General features: G+C 39.3%; 1 protein-coding gene across 1 annotated transcript in view; it reads left to right on the top strand.

Annotated features, from left to right (window-relative positions):
* Positions 1-12,007: 12,007 nt before the first annotated feature.
* Positions 12,008-14,251, top strand: part of tnn (tenascin N) — a 29,394-nt gene continuing 27,150 nt past the window's right edge. Inside the window, exon 1 of the mRNA XM_028427710.1 lies at positions 12,008-12,047. The gene's annotated coding sequence lies outside the window, so the exon portion shown is untranslated. The remainder of the gene's footprint in view (positions 12,048-14,251) is intronic.

The following is a 14,251-nucleotide window of genomic DNA, read 5'->3' on the forward strand; positions in this document are numbered from 1 at the left end:
TTTGCCTATATGTTCAAAATGATAAATAAAGCCTATGGTTGCCCAAAACTCTTAGTCTCAATATATCCTATATTTTGGAAACCATACTAGTGACCATAATAAGGACCTGGTTGTACAAGGTTTTTGTTTAAGGGGGAATTTCTGTCCAGCAAACAGTGTCGTAAAAGTTGCAATTTCAGGTAATGGATCAGCTGAGAATCTAAAATCATCTCATCTTGAATATGCTTGAGTTTTCTTTGTGTTTTACTCATAAAAACAGTAGGTGGCAGTGTAGCTCTGTGATCACAAGCTCATACTCTCTCTCACCACCCAGGAATGGAATAAGGTTCTCTCTTCATGCTGAACCTAAACCTCTTAAATCTTCTGGGAGCCAGACTCATCTTTCCTATCCTGACACCCCAAACAATGAAACCCTTTGTGAGGTACATAAATAAAACAGTGAACACCAGTCTTCTTAAACGTATGGTACAGCAGGGTGCTCTCCTAAAAGTTTTATAGAAAAACAATAGAAGCAGATTCTATTAAGGTTTTCTTAAACAATCCCCTATAACGTTGCAGCCTGGAGGGGATGCGTTCTTGGATAAATATTAACACATGACAAACTGCAGGCAGAGCTTCCTCTATAAAGACTAACATCACTACACAGGCTGGAAAATGTGTAAAGGCGTCTGAACGCTGAGTTACATGAGAACTGACGGAACAGTAAGTGCACACGTGCAGCGTACAGAAAGCAGCATTTGTAAACCTGTCGCCATAACCAACCAAAATGAGAAATTATTTTCTAAATAGTCATCTGTTTTCATTTCTGGGCTACCATCTCAACCAGAAAAAGGGATTTTTATCCAGTTTCTGATCCTTTAAAAATAGTGCATTGTGTTTTGACAGCAGCAGTATATCATATTCAGACTGTGTTTTGGCCTTTGGTTGGTTTTGGCCCATAGTTTAAACTCCTGTTGTGACTGTTCCAGGATCACCAGGAAGGCAACATCTTTTTTCTGTGTTTTTTTTTTTAACCTTCTCTCAAATAAAGATGCCAAAAGCAGATCGGAGAGGTGACCTTCTAGGTTTCTTACCCAAATTTCTAAATTAATGATAAATGTCCCACTGCCACAAACAGAGGGAAGGAAACCTTTTTGATGAAAGACCTAAAAAATCAGGGCTTTGATTTGTAAACCTAGTACATCTAGGTTTACAAAAGGTCTGATTTAGTGGAGCTCTTTTCTCATCCCACATGCATGTGCATGCATATGCATGATAATCTGCTTGTTAGATATAGCAACATATTAAAACAAGGAAATCCAGTGTTTTAAGTGGTAACATCATTTGACGCTGCTTTGAGTTAGGGAAGCATTAGTGAAAAAATATAGATAATACACGTCTGTAATAAACAGTCTTTCTCCAGAAAGTAGGAAAATATGAAATATAAAAGGTGTCTTACTGTAACAGTTGTACACTTGAGTGTGATAGACGAGATCAAGACCACAGGAAGGATCATAGCAAAGACTGGGGAGATTGTGGAGCAAAGCCACAGCATTAAACTGATGTGTTACTGAGATAAGTCGAGATTACTCAGCGTGCCAGCAGACAGGTGGCTTCATTCGTTAAAACTGACAGCAGTGCAGTGCAGACAGCCAACTAAGGGTGGGTGAATGACTGGGAGCGTCTGGGGAGAGTAGACATAAGGTGCACAAGTATGAAATGAAAGGCTTGTGGCCTGGAGCATTGTCCTGGTGGAAGACCACCTTCTTGTCAGCTTCTCATTCCAGTGACTAATCAAAAATAATATATGCTACTTAATGTAACACTGCTGCAGAGCGTTCCGGTCGTCAGATTAAAGACCTTCTCTGTGATCCCTCCAAACTCCACTGATACACTGGAAACAGCCGGCAGCAACCTTTCTGGTGTTCATCAACGATACCTCCTGCTAAAGGCTTACACTTTCATTCACCCTGTCCTAAACAAGATGATTAAAGCAAACAAGGGTCTCCTGGCTGATTAAAGATCAAGCTGATTTACAGCATACCACACAGACATAAAAATGTAGCAGGAACGCGTCTGTATATTTTCTGTTATTATGTCGAGAGGCGAAGAGGATGGGGGCATGGTGAGATTACTGCCAGCATCTTTCATAGATTACTGATGAAATGTAAGATGGATGCAGTCACACATATTGGAACCAGACTAAATTCCGGCTTAGTGACGGCTGTATCTTCACCTCTAATCAGTGACACTTTTATGACCACCCATCATCTTGTAACCCGTAAACATAGTGTTGTCTTTCTTAGTGGGTGGTTCCTGACCTGTGTACATCATGACCTGTGAGTCATATGCAGCACACACTGCCACCACCACACCAGGAAGCAGCAGCAAAGAAATGTGAATGAATATCCAACAACCAACCTGTAAATCCACTGGAAAAGCAGTATGTTTTCTACATCCTCTGCTGCTCGGAGACCAGCTCCAGCATGGCTGGATGATAATGTCTGGAAGAGGGGATGTGGTCTGGAGAGAAAGCTGAAATACAGCAACGTCATGGGTTGGGGCTAAGCTAAAAACAAACCCTGCTGATCACCCTGCTCCATGTATGATAAATTGACTGACAAAACAACATTCAAATTCAAAAGCATTCATTTAAATTTTGTGCCACTGTCATCAAAAACAAGAACAAATTGTGTTATTGAAAAGACTGTGAATACCGAATAGTAATGACAGTTACCAGTGGAAAATAACAAAACAAAAATTCTAGGACCTGTGACAATTTTAAGATGGAGACGAGTATCTTTTCATGTGAAATTTGTATATAAAAATGTGTCTTCAATCAAAAATTACACAGCGCACCTCTTGTGTTCTACATCAAACACCTTATAGTGAGTTTAATGTATTAGTATTATCTTTCAAAGACCAGTCTATACAAATGTGGTGAAGTGATTGCAGTTTGTTTTAAAAAATCCCATCATATAATCAAATGCATACAGGACCTGCTGCAAAGAGGAAAAAAATATTAACAGTGAGACATTTCCTGTATTTCTCTTGCTGAGTAAAATAAATAACTCTCTCTCTCCTCGAGATGTCGTAAACTTCACAAGCGGAGCCACAATTTTCAGGCTTTCAACTGGCCCATTATTCTGCACCGGATGTCTGTGGCGAACTTTTTTTTTTTTTTTTACCAAAAAAAAAAAGGGCCAAGCATATGTTACAGCATTTAAAGGTGCTTTACTAAATCATTGACAAAGCAAACCTTTCAGACTGGATTTCTGATCATGGAAAACTTGTGCGTAGTGCAGCACAATGTGTAAGTGTGTCGGCAAAATGAGACAAGTAAATGTCTTTTAGGCTTGTTGGCATGTATATTGTATTTAGCCTGTGTATTGATTCAGTATTGGATCGATGCAAGCACCGCTGCAAGCAGCCCAGAGAATATATATATATAGCCTGAGTATAGTGTGGAACCAGCAGTCTAAGCTGTTAGGGTGCCTTCACTGACACGTCAGCATGGGAAATCCTTCTTCTCTTCATAATCAGTGTCCATTTGAAGCCGACACAGCTCATTTAGCAGGAGGACGTGACCTGAGTGACTCAGAGGTCCCATAGCTCAGGAATGCCCATCTTCCCCTATGAGAGCACGAGAGACAGACTCTAATGTTAGCAGGTTAGGAAACTCAGTTCCTTAATGATTGATTATAAGTGTAAGTGTAACTGCAGCCTGCTCTCAGAGCTCCATTTGCCAGCTTCAGAACTGCTATTCAAATTTACAAATCAGACTTCATAACTTAATGGTGGATTCATACGTTTGGGGTTAATTATACAGCATAGTGCAGGAGAATATGTAGGAGGATAAGGCTGCCACAGAGAGTCATGCACTGCCAGAGCTGCCTTGTATCAGGAAGGTCTTTCAGAAAGCTACGTTAAAAAGCTTTGGATCAGACACGGACAGTGGAGTGCAGGATGATTCAAAAAAAGAAACAGGAAGGAACAACCAAAGCCAGTGCAGCAAATTGGACCTACCATGTAGCGAGAGGGAGGTTTTGTTAACAGCAACATGATGTGAAAACATACAATCCACTTTTTATATAATGACTGTTAGGATACACAGAGCAGTGTTATCAGAGTCTGGCCTCACTTAAGCTCCACCAATTTGTTGTCTGTAGTGACAACAAGCTAAGAAGGCAACAAGCCCATTTCAATTTTTTTGGCCCTTTTTTCTTCTTTCTCTGGTCATATAGCCTCATTTTTGAACTTTTGTACTGACTGTAGGCAGCCTATAGTTTTATAACAAGCTCTCAGAACATCCACCTTGCTTCGCTTGTATGTACAGAGGGTATTTGCTAGAAATAGGATTGATGGATTTGCCATTTGCTGAATAGTGAGGGTGCCCTTTCTGTGTGAAGTTTGTTCTTTCTGTGCCTGCGTGGATTTTCTCTGGTGGCCCAGTTTCCTCCCACAGACCATAACATGTTAGGTTAATTGGTCTGTGTTAGCCCTGTGACAGACAAGTGACCTGCCCTGGACACAAACTGCCTCTCGCCTACTGATCGGCACATTTTGTTGTTGAAACGTAAAGAGAAGTTCTCTTGAGATGATAGAGTTTCAAAAGAGATTGCATGTAGAACAGTATAAATATGTGTAATTCTACGCACAATTCTCAAGACTGCAGTAGTAAAACCTTGCAATAAATCTGTCTGACTTTTTAGACTTTCATTTGGAGTATATGATATTTCCAAACATGCACATAAATAAAAACGTCTCTTCCAGTCAGGATAATGTGAGCATCAGTCATATGTGTGATTACCTCATAGCATCTGTTTTATCATTTTTTTAGTCCTGGCAGATAGATTAACAATGTAATATTATCAATCACGATATAGTAAGAAAAGGAACTGAGCCTTTTGGGTCCCACCTGTAGTTGGACATGCCGAAGGGAGCACTCTTTAAAACCAACAACTGTCCGCCTCCGATTCACTTGTGTGTGTGTAAGGGAAATATTTGATATATTATCTCAAGAAGCATTACCAATTTAGTTTCTCATCCTGCTTAATTGAATTATTTAATTCAAATGATATAAAGTGGAATTTGAACAAGCCAAAAGTGATATTCCCTTGATTTAAAGATGAAGAACAGAAACACTTTGAGATGATGAGATCTGAATTTAAATGAAACTGTTCATGATGGTCAAGAAAAAAAAACAGAGAAGGGAGGGTAGAGAGTCACATCTGTGATTTTACTTAGTTACAGGACCACCAACAATCTGGGAAGTGCAGCCTGGAAGCTTTGAAAACAATGACCCAAGAGGATCAGGTGAAGGGTAACTCCTGGTGCTGACTTACAAAGCTGAAATCATTTCCTTTGTGTCAGAGGAAGAGTTGATTCGTATGACCTCTTTTTGTTGTTTGTGTTTAAGTCATCTTAATACAGGAAGGAAATTAGTTATGTAAGATTCTTTTACGCAAGAACAGTAGGACACTTTCTGTAACCGAGTACCTCTGTTTCACAGTGGAAACCCTGAAGGTCTTGGCCTGTCAGTCAGAGGCTATCTAACCTTGATTTTACCATCAGCGGAAATCAGATATTTCACACAAAGAGGATTTTTCTGCAACATGAAGACAAACAATTTGTCTCAAATGCCTCAATACAGTCTGTTTATTGTTGGGAGTCTAGTCTGTGAGTGGTTACATAATAGAGAAAATAAATCTACCTCACAGAGTCAATTCCAAAACTATTTATATTGTAAATCGTAGGAATTGACATCCTACCTGCTCCCACTCTTTTATCTCTTCTCCGAGGCAAAAAAAGAAGTCTCTGATGAGTGTCTTAGATCAAAAAGCATGAGCAGTCTATGTCAGTCATGTCGGCTGGTGGACCTAAAGGTCAGGCCTCCACACAGGAAGACTCGACCCTGAAGACTGCTGGTATCCACATCAGTGCAGGAAGCTCTGCAACAGCTGCTGACACCGGCTCATCTGTCAGGCTGCTGCTTGACTTCCCATGTCTGTTTCAATTAAGTCATTTGTTAACATGCGTCAGTGACTCCCTCTCAAAGAATTAGAGCTCGTTAATTATCGTTCTGATGGAAGGTTATTTTTTTATTTTTCTCATTTGCAGTATGTGTAAGTGTCCGTTAAGTCTAGCAGTGGTTTAAATAGAAACAACAAATGTATTCACACGTTATTCAACAAGCAATGGCAGCCCATCACATCCAGCCCACAACAGTAATTTGCAAGCATTGCAGAAAACTTCTCCTCTGTTGGGGACTAGCAGAGAAACTTGTTGCAGATCGCCTCAAAACATGTGTTTAACATCATGAAAGGGTTTGTTTTAACCCAAACCATCAACCTTTAAACCAATGAGGTTCTAAATTAGACCGTCTGGATGGGCCTATGAAAAAGTTGAAAAAGAAAGGAGGAGGAAAGAACAAATATGAGACCAAAGGAAGTCAAAGGAAATATGAAATCCATATAGGCAGCCCTTCCTGCTACCCCTACCCTCACCACCTCATATTGATTATTGATCCACTGCTGCACGTTAACAAAACAGAAGCCACATTTGAAGTAATGCTAAGAAACAATCTTACTGCTCACAGTAGCCAAACAGCATAAACAGATCATAATGTGGACCAACAATCACTCCACATATGTTACTGTGCGGTTAAGAAAAGAACTCTGCTGCGGTGTGCATTAAAGCAAAAGTGGAGACAGGACAACTACTTATAGTTTATGAACAAGTGTATTATGTGTTCACAATGTGGTAAGCATCAAAGAAATGTGAACACACAACAAGGACTCTGAGGGGAATGCATTCAGCTGAACCTGCACATGGCATTGATTTGTTTTCCCTTAAATATGTTTGGCTTTATCGAGACTGCATCTACTAATCTGATCTCAAAGTCACACACATTCAGTTTGGTAGGAAATAAAACAGCCTCCAAGACGTTTGACAGCTGTAAACATGCCAAATGTAGCATTGACGCCAGAGCTTGCTCTGCTTCCTCTGATAGCATCTTATCCTTTCTGTGTAAACAATGACAGATATTTTTGCCCTTGTTTTTTGCATGTTTAGATGAGAATAGAAAAAAAATTTGATTTTGACATGGCCGTTTCATCTAAACCAAATGAGCCTCAGACAAGTCAGAGATTCAGTCAGTGTTTAAATGTATTTCACGTGTAAGATATCTGCGGGTGCTATTTGGATCCATTTGTCAGTTCCCATTTTTCACGCAGGCCTTCCTAGCGTGGCTCCCCTTCAGATCAAATCAGGCCTCTCAATCAACAGTTTCCAGATCCACAAGGAAACATACAATCAGTGATGTTTCAGCTCCCTGTACCACAGTCAGTCTGTAAATGATTACATGTGGTTCAAAGAGGAGAGTTAATGTGCTTCTTGTATATTTACCTCAAAAAGAATGATGATAATCACACATGCATATGTAGTGGTTATAAATGTCTGATGCAGATCAATTGTATTTACACTATGGTAACCTCAGTAACCTCAGACCATCTTAAGTGGCAGTTTCATCATATACATATGTTATGGTGTTTTCATGATGGGTGTTAACCCATATTTGATTCATGACTGCCACTTTTTAAAGCTTAGTAAGTGGAAGAACAGTTGGGGAGCTCCTTAAAGTTTTTACTCACAAGAAATGTTTAGTAGTTTGTAATAGTGGTCATATTTTTACTTTTGATTGTAAGTACACAGTGAGGTAACTGTAACACACAGGCTGCAAAATCAGCCGTCACAATAACAAATGATGTATGTATTAATAAATAATCTTTCTCATTAGTTTAGCCAATGACATCACTGGTATGTTATGTATCAAAGTAACTATAGCATGCCATCGTAGAGCTGCAATGTCTTTTGTGAACAATACAGTTACAGATCCATCAGGATGGAGCATAGAGCATTTGGCAGTAAATTACTTCCTCTATTTAGTGAGCAATCAGACGACTAAGATCGAAAATCCGCTTCGGGGACTCTGTCTGGAGGGAAAATCGGGCTTATCACTTCATTACTTCAGTTCATTAGTTTAGTCTGACAAAACTGAAAATTGATTTATTTGTCCTGTTCATCTCATAAATCCATGACAACAGGCATTCTATTTTTTAACTACTTCTAATGTTGCTGCCTATTTATAGGTTAAAGCGATTGCAGGATTTTAACTCCTTTCCAGTGTAAATGACAAACTGTGACATTATTTTATAATATTGCTTTTTGCACCATTAATGCCCACCGCTTATGCATTAACTTACCTGTGAAGGACACATGGGAACCAACTACCACGTTACACCCCAAACAAGCGGCTTAGGTGAACAGACATCTGTGAAATATAAAAGATAAGTAAGAAATCTTAACAACAACAGGAAAAACCTGGGGCCTGATATTAATGTGTTTTGTAGCTCATGACTGTGCTTCTTTAGGAACATGAGAGATGTTAACCACAAGCCTTAACCAAACTACTAACAGGACGCCGATCTAATTAAACATTGAGAGCCAAGATTTTCCACTGCCACCACACCAAACACAGGCATTGATTCATCATCATTTACTATCATTACTATTGTAATTTCCACACATTTTGTCCAAATTTATATCTTACAGTATCCTGGATTCTAAGCGGAAGTGTTTCCATCACAAATGGGAAAAGCAGTATTTAACATCTGGAAGCTGTCATTTCTGCAGTTGTGACAGCATGTCTACACATACACGGTTCTAATGGAGTTACAATACAACCTCCATTAAAAGTTATTACTCTGCTCTAATAAGGACTCAGAGAGTAGACAGATGAAAACGGTCCATATTAATGAGTGCTTGTTAAACACAGACTGAATCAATGGTTGTAGCCAGGTATCTAACAACTGTGCTGACCTTTTAACAAGCCTGACAGAAAGAACAGGGATGAACAACACATAAAAACAAGGTCGGCTCCTCTAATAACAGCTCAGTTTGTCCCAGAGAAGAGTATCTGCACGGACATTCATCACATTAACGGAAACATGATATAAAATCCACCCCGCTGTGTAGAGCTCCATTACATCTGCTGCTAGTGTGCGGAACGTTGTTTCCTGACACAGGACAAAACCAACATACACAATATGAGAAACAGTCACATTTTCCTACAGGTATAGTGACATGCACGAAATATTTTCTCATTGTCCCGTGAAGTGCTGTAAATGTCATCAACTCCCACACAGCATGTCCCCACTGCAAAGTGTATGAATGGACTTCAATGTACCAAGGAGACATTTTGTATATTCTTTATGTGCACTGAAGCTGAAGGTTTCTCTTGTTTTGGTAGCAATAATCAACAGACTGATGGATTAAAATGAGGAATGATGAAATTGCATGGTTTAGCATGATGTAAGTGAGGATTTAAGACCCTCTATGAAACATTGAACAAAACTAGAGCAACTGATGTTTTGAAGAGTATGGGTAGTTGTAAGGATGATTTCTTAATATTCTTTTTTTTAAATCCAAAATACTGAGCATACCAGGCTGGCTTTGGATGAAATGAATGTTCCCAAAATTAGTAAAAGCCCCCATGGATGTGTTGTCGGCGCTTACACTTGTTGACACTCGAGACGAACCTGTCAACAAGTTTCCTGTCTGAGTTATTTGTATGTGTAAACTCACCCTTAATTTAGTCTTGCTTAGCTTGGAATTGTCAGGACCCCCAAACAAAGAATCCAAACCAAACCAGGGGAGAGACGTCCAATCCAGAGCACAAGACTTAAATAGACAAGGGTAACAACAGGTAAACAACAAGGGTAACAACACACAGGTGAACACAATCAGGGCGGAGCAGGTAATCACAAAAATGCGGGAAACACAGGAGGATGTAAAACACATGGAGATGTAGACTTTCAAAATAAAACAGGAAACACAAGACACAACTACAAACACACACACAAGGGAGGTCAGGAAACTATGAAACTACGAAATACAATTGTACTGAAGTAACCATGGAAACCAAGAATTGACCAGAAGACATTAATAACAAACCACAGATCACAACAGAAAACAACAACAGAACTCAGGATGATGACAGGAATATAGAATGAAAACCTGGACAAATCATGAAGAGCTCTTTTAAAACACACTGTGTGTTTGCCATCATGGCAGTGTGTGACTCAATACAAAAGATGTATGTATGTTGAGTTAAGCAGTGGTTTTCTTCAATGGTTTAGTATGGATTGATTATAGATTGATTTGGTTGTGGAGCCACCGTGTTTGGCTTTAGAGTTTTTCCTCTTAGCATTATTATAAATGAATATTATATTGCAAACATCTACCATCTGTGACAAGTTTTCTGTGATTTTATTTATCTGCATATGATCACAAGAGTACTCAGACTGTAAATATGTTTGACTGAACCAATATGTTGAAGAGAAAATGTTGTGGACATTGGGGACTTCAGATCAGTCCTCTTTTTCTTCAGTAAAAACAACATTTTGATGATTTTTCCCCCCTCTCTCAAAAAAGTTAATTAATACAGCCTCTGGTTTATATCTACTGATGCTCATTTCCTTCTAATGACAAAGACCAAAGGATTTTGTACTACTGTAGTTAAATGAATCTTTCAACATGATAAAAGGAAGTTCAAGGAGACTTAATTAATTAAGGCATAAAGTAATTTAAAGTGCCCTAGATTCACAGATGTTTGATAATGGGAATGAAAAAGATGAGAGGACAGCTCTGTAGAGGCCTAAAACCTGATGCAGAACTTAACAAAAACTGATGCTCTAAGCAAAGTTGACATGTTAAGTAAAATAAAATGCGAAGTGCTGTGTACTGAGTAGTACCGGAGCTCAGCTAAGGGTACATTTTAAAACTTAGAGCAGCATTTGTCCTGTACAAACAACTACACCTGGCCTCTCAGCTTCAGCTCCAGTTTCACTTGAACAATCCCACCATCGTCTGTGTTCCCACAGACACTTGAAACCTGACTTATATATTTAGAAACAAACAGCCACTGTCAGCGTAAACTACTGCCAACCTTGACACCTGGGGTCTGGTCACAGTGTGTGTTATCCGTCCATGTTTGTAAGCATGCACTTGGCTGACATTTTATTGTATATACTTGCACAACAGAAACCATCTGAAAAGGAATATTATTCCTTTGCATGCTTCGGAGTCTGAGGGGGTTGCTTTTTGAAGCTTGTGGTTGCTCTGTCAGCTTGAAGAAGTTAGCCTACTATGTATTCTTCACAGTGGCCTTTTTCACAAAAATAATGTGAGAGGCATTTCACAGAGAGCCGTGCGCAAATGTAAAAATTAAGTCAAGACTTTTTGGTTTCTAACTGCCAGTCACTCGACCAACAATAAGTGCTCAAGGGTGATCATTATCACCATTTTCTAGAACTTATACCCCAAGACAGTTTTATTCCAGGCAACAACCCTGCTGTTCTTCTCTTTTGTGTCACAATCTGTATTCCTCTGCTGTTGTTGCCGACTTTTAAAATTGTATTTTGTCAAATATAACTCCTCCCTGGTGGTTTCCTACTATTCCTAGCCCCCCTCATGTTTTGCTTGGCTTAAGTCTTCCTCCTTTCAACCCAACCTTTATTCAGTTACTGCATTTAAGACCCCTCTCCTTCTGCTAAAGAGATTAATTTTAACCCTCACTGCTACTGTTATACTGCACACAAAGGAGGGGAAATCAGTTATTAAAAGTGGAAAAAGCTAAAAAGTGTGTTCAGGTAAAAATAATTAGCTCCACAAGGAGGGGAAAATGAAGCATTCATTATCTCTCCTCCTCCTCCTCCTCTTCTTCTTTTTATCCTCTTCCTGTTCGTTTAATCACTTAAGGAGAAATGGAGACGAGTCACTCCCAAACTAACTGCCCATTGGCCTACAGGCATTTAGGAGAGATTTTAGCAGTTAAAGAGGGAGGGAGAGAGCAAAAGTCAGTGGCAGTGTAGAAGATCTTTAAATCATTGGTCCTGGCCTGTCAGCAGGTGGCAGAGGGAGCGGCTTGGTGAGTGACGCTCAGTCCTTCAGTAAAAAGAAAAAAGAGAGAAGGTAGAGGAGGAGAAAGTTAAAGAGAATCTTCAAGGGTAAGGCAACTCTCATTTATCACTGTCATTTATCACTTTTATTATGAATTTTCTATTCTTTAAATTTGTTTTTTGTCTTGCTGTCATTTTTGGTAAATTGTACAATAAATCTGTTAAAGTGTAAAAACCTTTGTTTTATTTTGAGTCTTTGTTTACATCAGAGTCTGATTTATGTATTGATTCTGTGGCATGTAAGACCAAAGCTGTTCCTGAGTTAGTTTCTGAGAAAGCAGCAGAAATTTGAGATACTTATTCATGTTACGTGAGAATTTGTGCTGAATTTGCATATTGTTTTCTTAGTGGATTGTAATGAGATGTATTGGGTGTCTTAGGATTAATATTTGCATGTATGTGTGTGAATGGGTGTGAGCCAATTATCAATGATTACATTATGATTTCAAAAGGTTAGATGAAAACATAACATAAGTACATTTTAATATTCATACATACAGATTATTTTCCCCTGTGAGCTGCTGTGACAGCCAGTGTCTGTAAAGGTGTGTTCATATTATTATTTACGATTTGAATATCGAGTTTATGTGTAGATAATCCCTTATTGACTGTCACCAGAGCTGCCAGCATTCATTTTCATCTGTGATAATAACATAAATATTTATAATAGCTGTGCGCTGGGGTGATAGATATTCTCACAGGGATGTTGATCCACTAGATTTACCTTTAATGCTACTGTGCTGGCTCAGGGAATACACAGAAGCCCCCGCAAAATGAGCTACAGATGTGGGCCCTCAGCCGTGCAAAAAGATAGAGAGAGAGGAAGAGGGAGAGAGAGAGAGAGAGAGGGAGGAGAAGAGACCCACAGCCCTGAGTGGGTGGTTTATAAAAAGTGTTCAAATTGCATAACGTGACAGTTTTCATGGAAACATCAAAACTCTGACATGAAAGTCACTGAAAGCACTTTTTAAAAACACTTTATTATTTCTAAAACTTATCTGTGTCCAGAGTTTTAGCAGCTTTATTAATGCCTTTTTGGTGGGTTAGATTTGCCCACTAAGGAGAAGCAAGGTCCTTATCGAGGTCTCCTTGTGGTCTGTATGGCAGCAGGAGGCAGACAGAATCATGAAGATATGAGCTCTGCACTCAGACGATAATTGCTTTCAGCTTTTTTTTATTTTAGTTTTAGTTTCCATGTTCTGTCTTCAAGCTGCTGTGTGGGGAAGGAGGAGAGAAAGGGAAGGGAAACATCCACAACTTTGCAACAGCACATAAAGGCATGACCTTACTTCTTCTCATCCTCTGGCTTGTTGGTTTGTTCCGAAGAGATTTGTCCTAAGTTGAAACCTGGTGAAACAGTCAGCCAGTTTGTCTGAGATTTAATGGCTCTCTGGAGAGGATAGGGCAAATGAGCACACACTGACCAACTCTTCTTCTTCTTCTTCTACAGCCGTCTTTATTCCCAGTGCTAGTTTTTCTCCAAAGCCTTCCTCTCTCCTTTTTTTCCCTCATGATCCATTGTTTAATGCCAGCAAAGCACAGAAAAAGACTCAAACATATGTACAGGCATCCCTTACAGGCCTTCAGTGAAAGGTGTCTGTCAATCCAGACAGTATTGTTGTAGGTAATTACATTTCTGAGGTCTCCGCCCCCTCACGTCTATAAGCTATAAATGCCACATACTGTACACACATGGACACAGCACTTCTTTTCTCTTATAAAAGCAGGAACACACATAGTCAACAAACTTTTTACAGGCCCGTTGAAATTCTTCAAAGCTTCACTTTGACATAGAGAAGTTATTGTCAGGAAGGAATTTTTAACTGTGTTTATGGACATGTTGAATTTTACTTGCTTCTGTTTAAAAGCCAGGTTCAAATGTTGTCTGGAAGCGCTGTGTACTGACTGGTTACTCTTTTTTTTACTGCTTTGCCCTAAGTGAGTTGCATGCCTTTATGTACTGATTGCTGATGCCACATTTGTGTTTGAGCATCTTTATGTTAGCCGTCTGTTGGAGGGAATCCAATCTCTGCTTAGTGTTGCGGTCTAACCACCAACACGACCATTTCTTAGTCATTCATAAACAAAATAGTACAAATAATTTATCATCTTGCACACCTACTACGCTTCAGCAGGAAAACACAAACATGTGTATCAGGGTTTGACTGGGGTGTTTTTTTTACTCAAACGCAAGACACAGATTCAGAGTAGAGTCCAAAAGTCCAAAGTTCTAGATCTGCTAAATCAGAAGT

The sequence above is a fragment of the Parambassis ranga genome, chromosome 17 (genome assembly GCF_900634625.1).
Source record: "Parambassis ranga chromosome 17, fParRan2.1, whole genome shotgun sequence".
NCBI lineage: Eukaryota > Metazoa > Chordata > Actinopteri > Ambassidae > Parambassis > Parambassis ranga.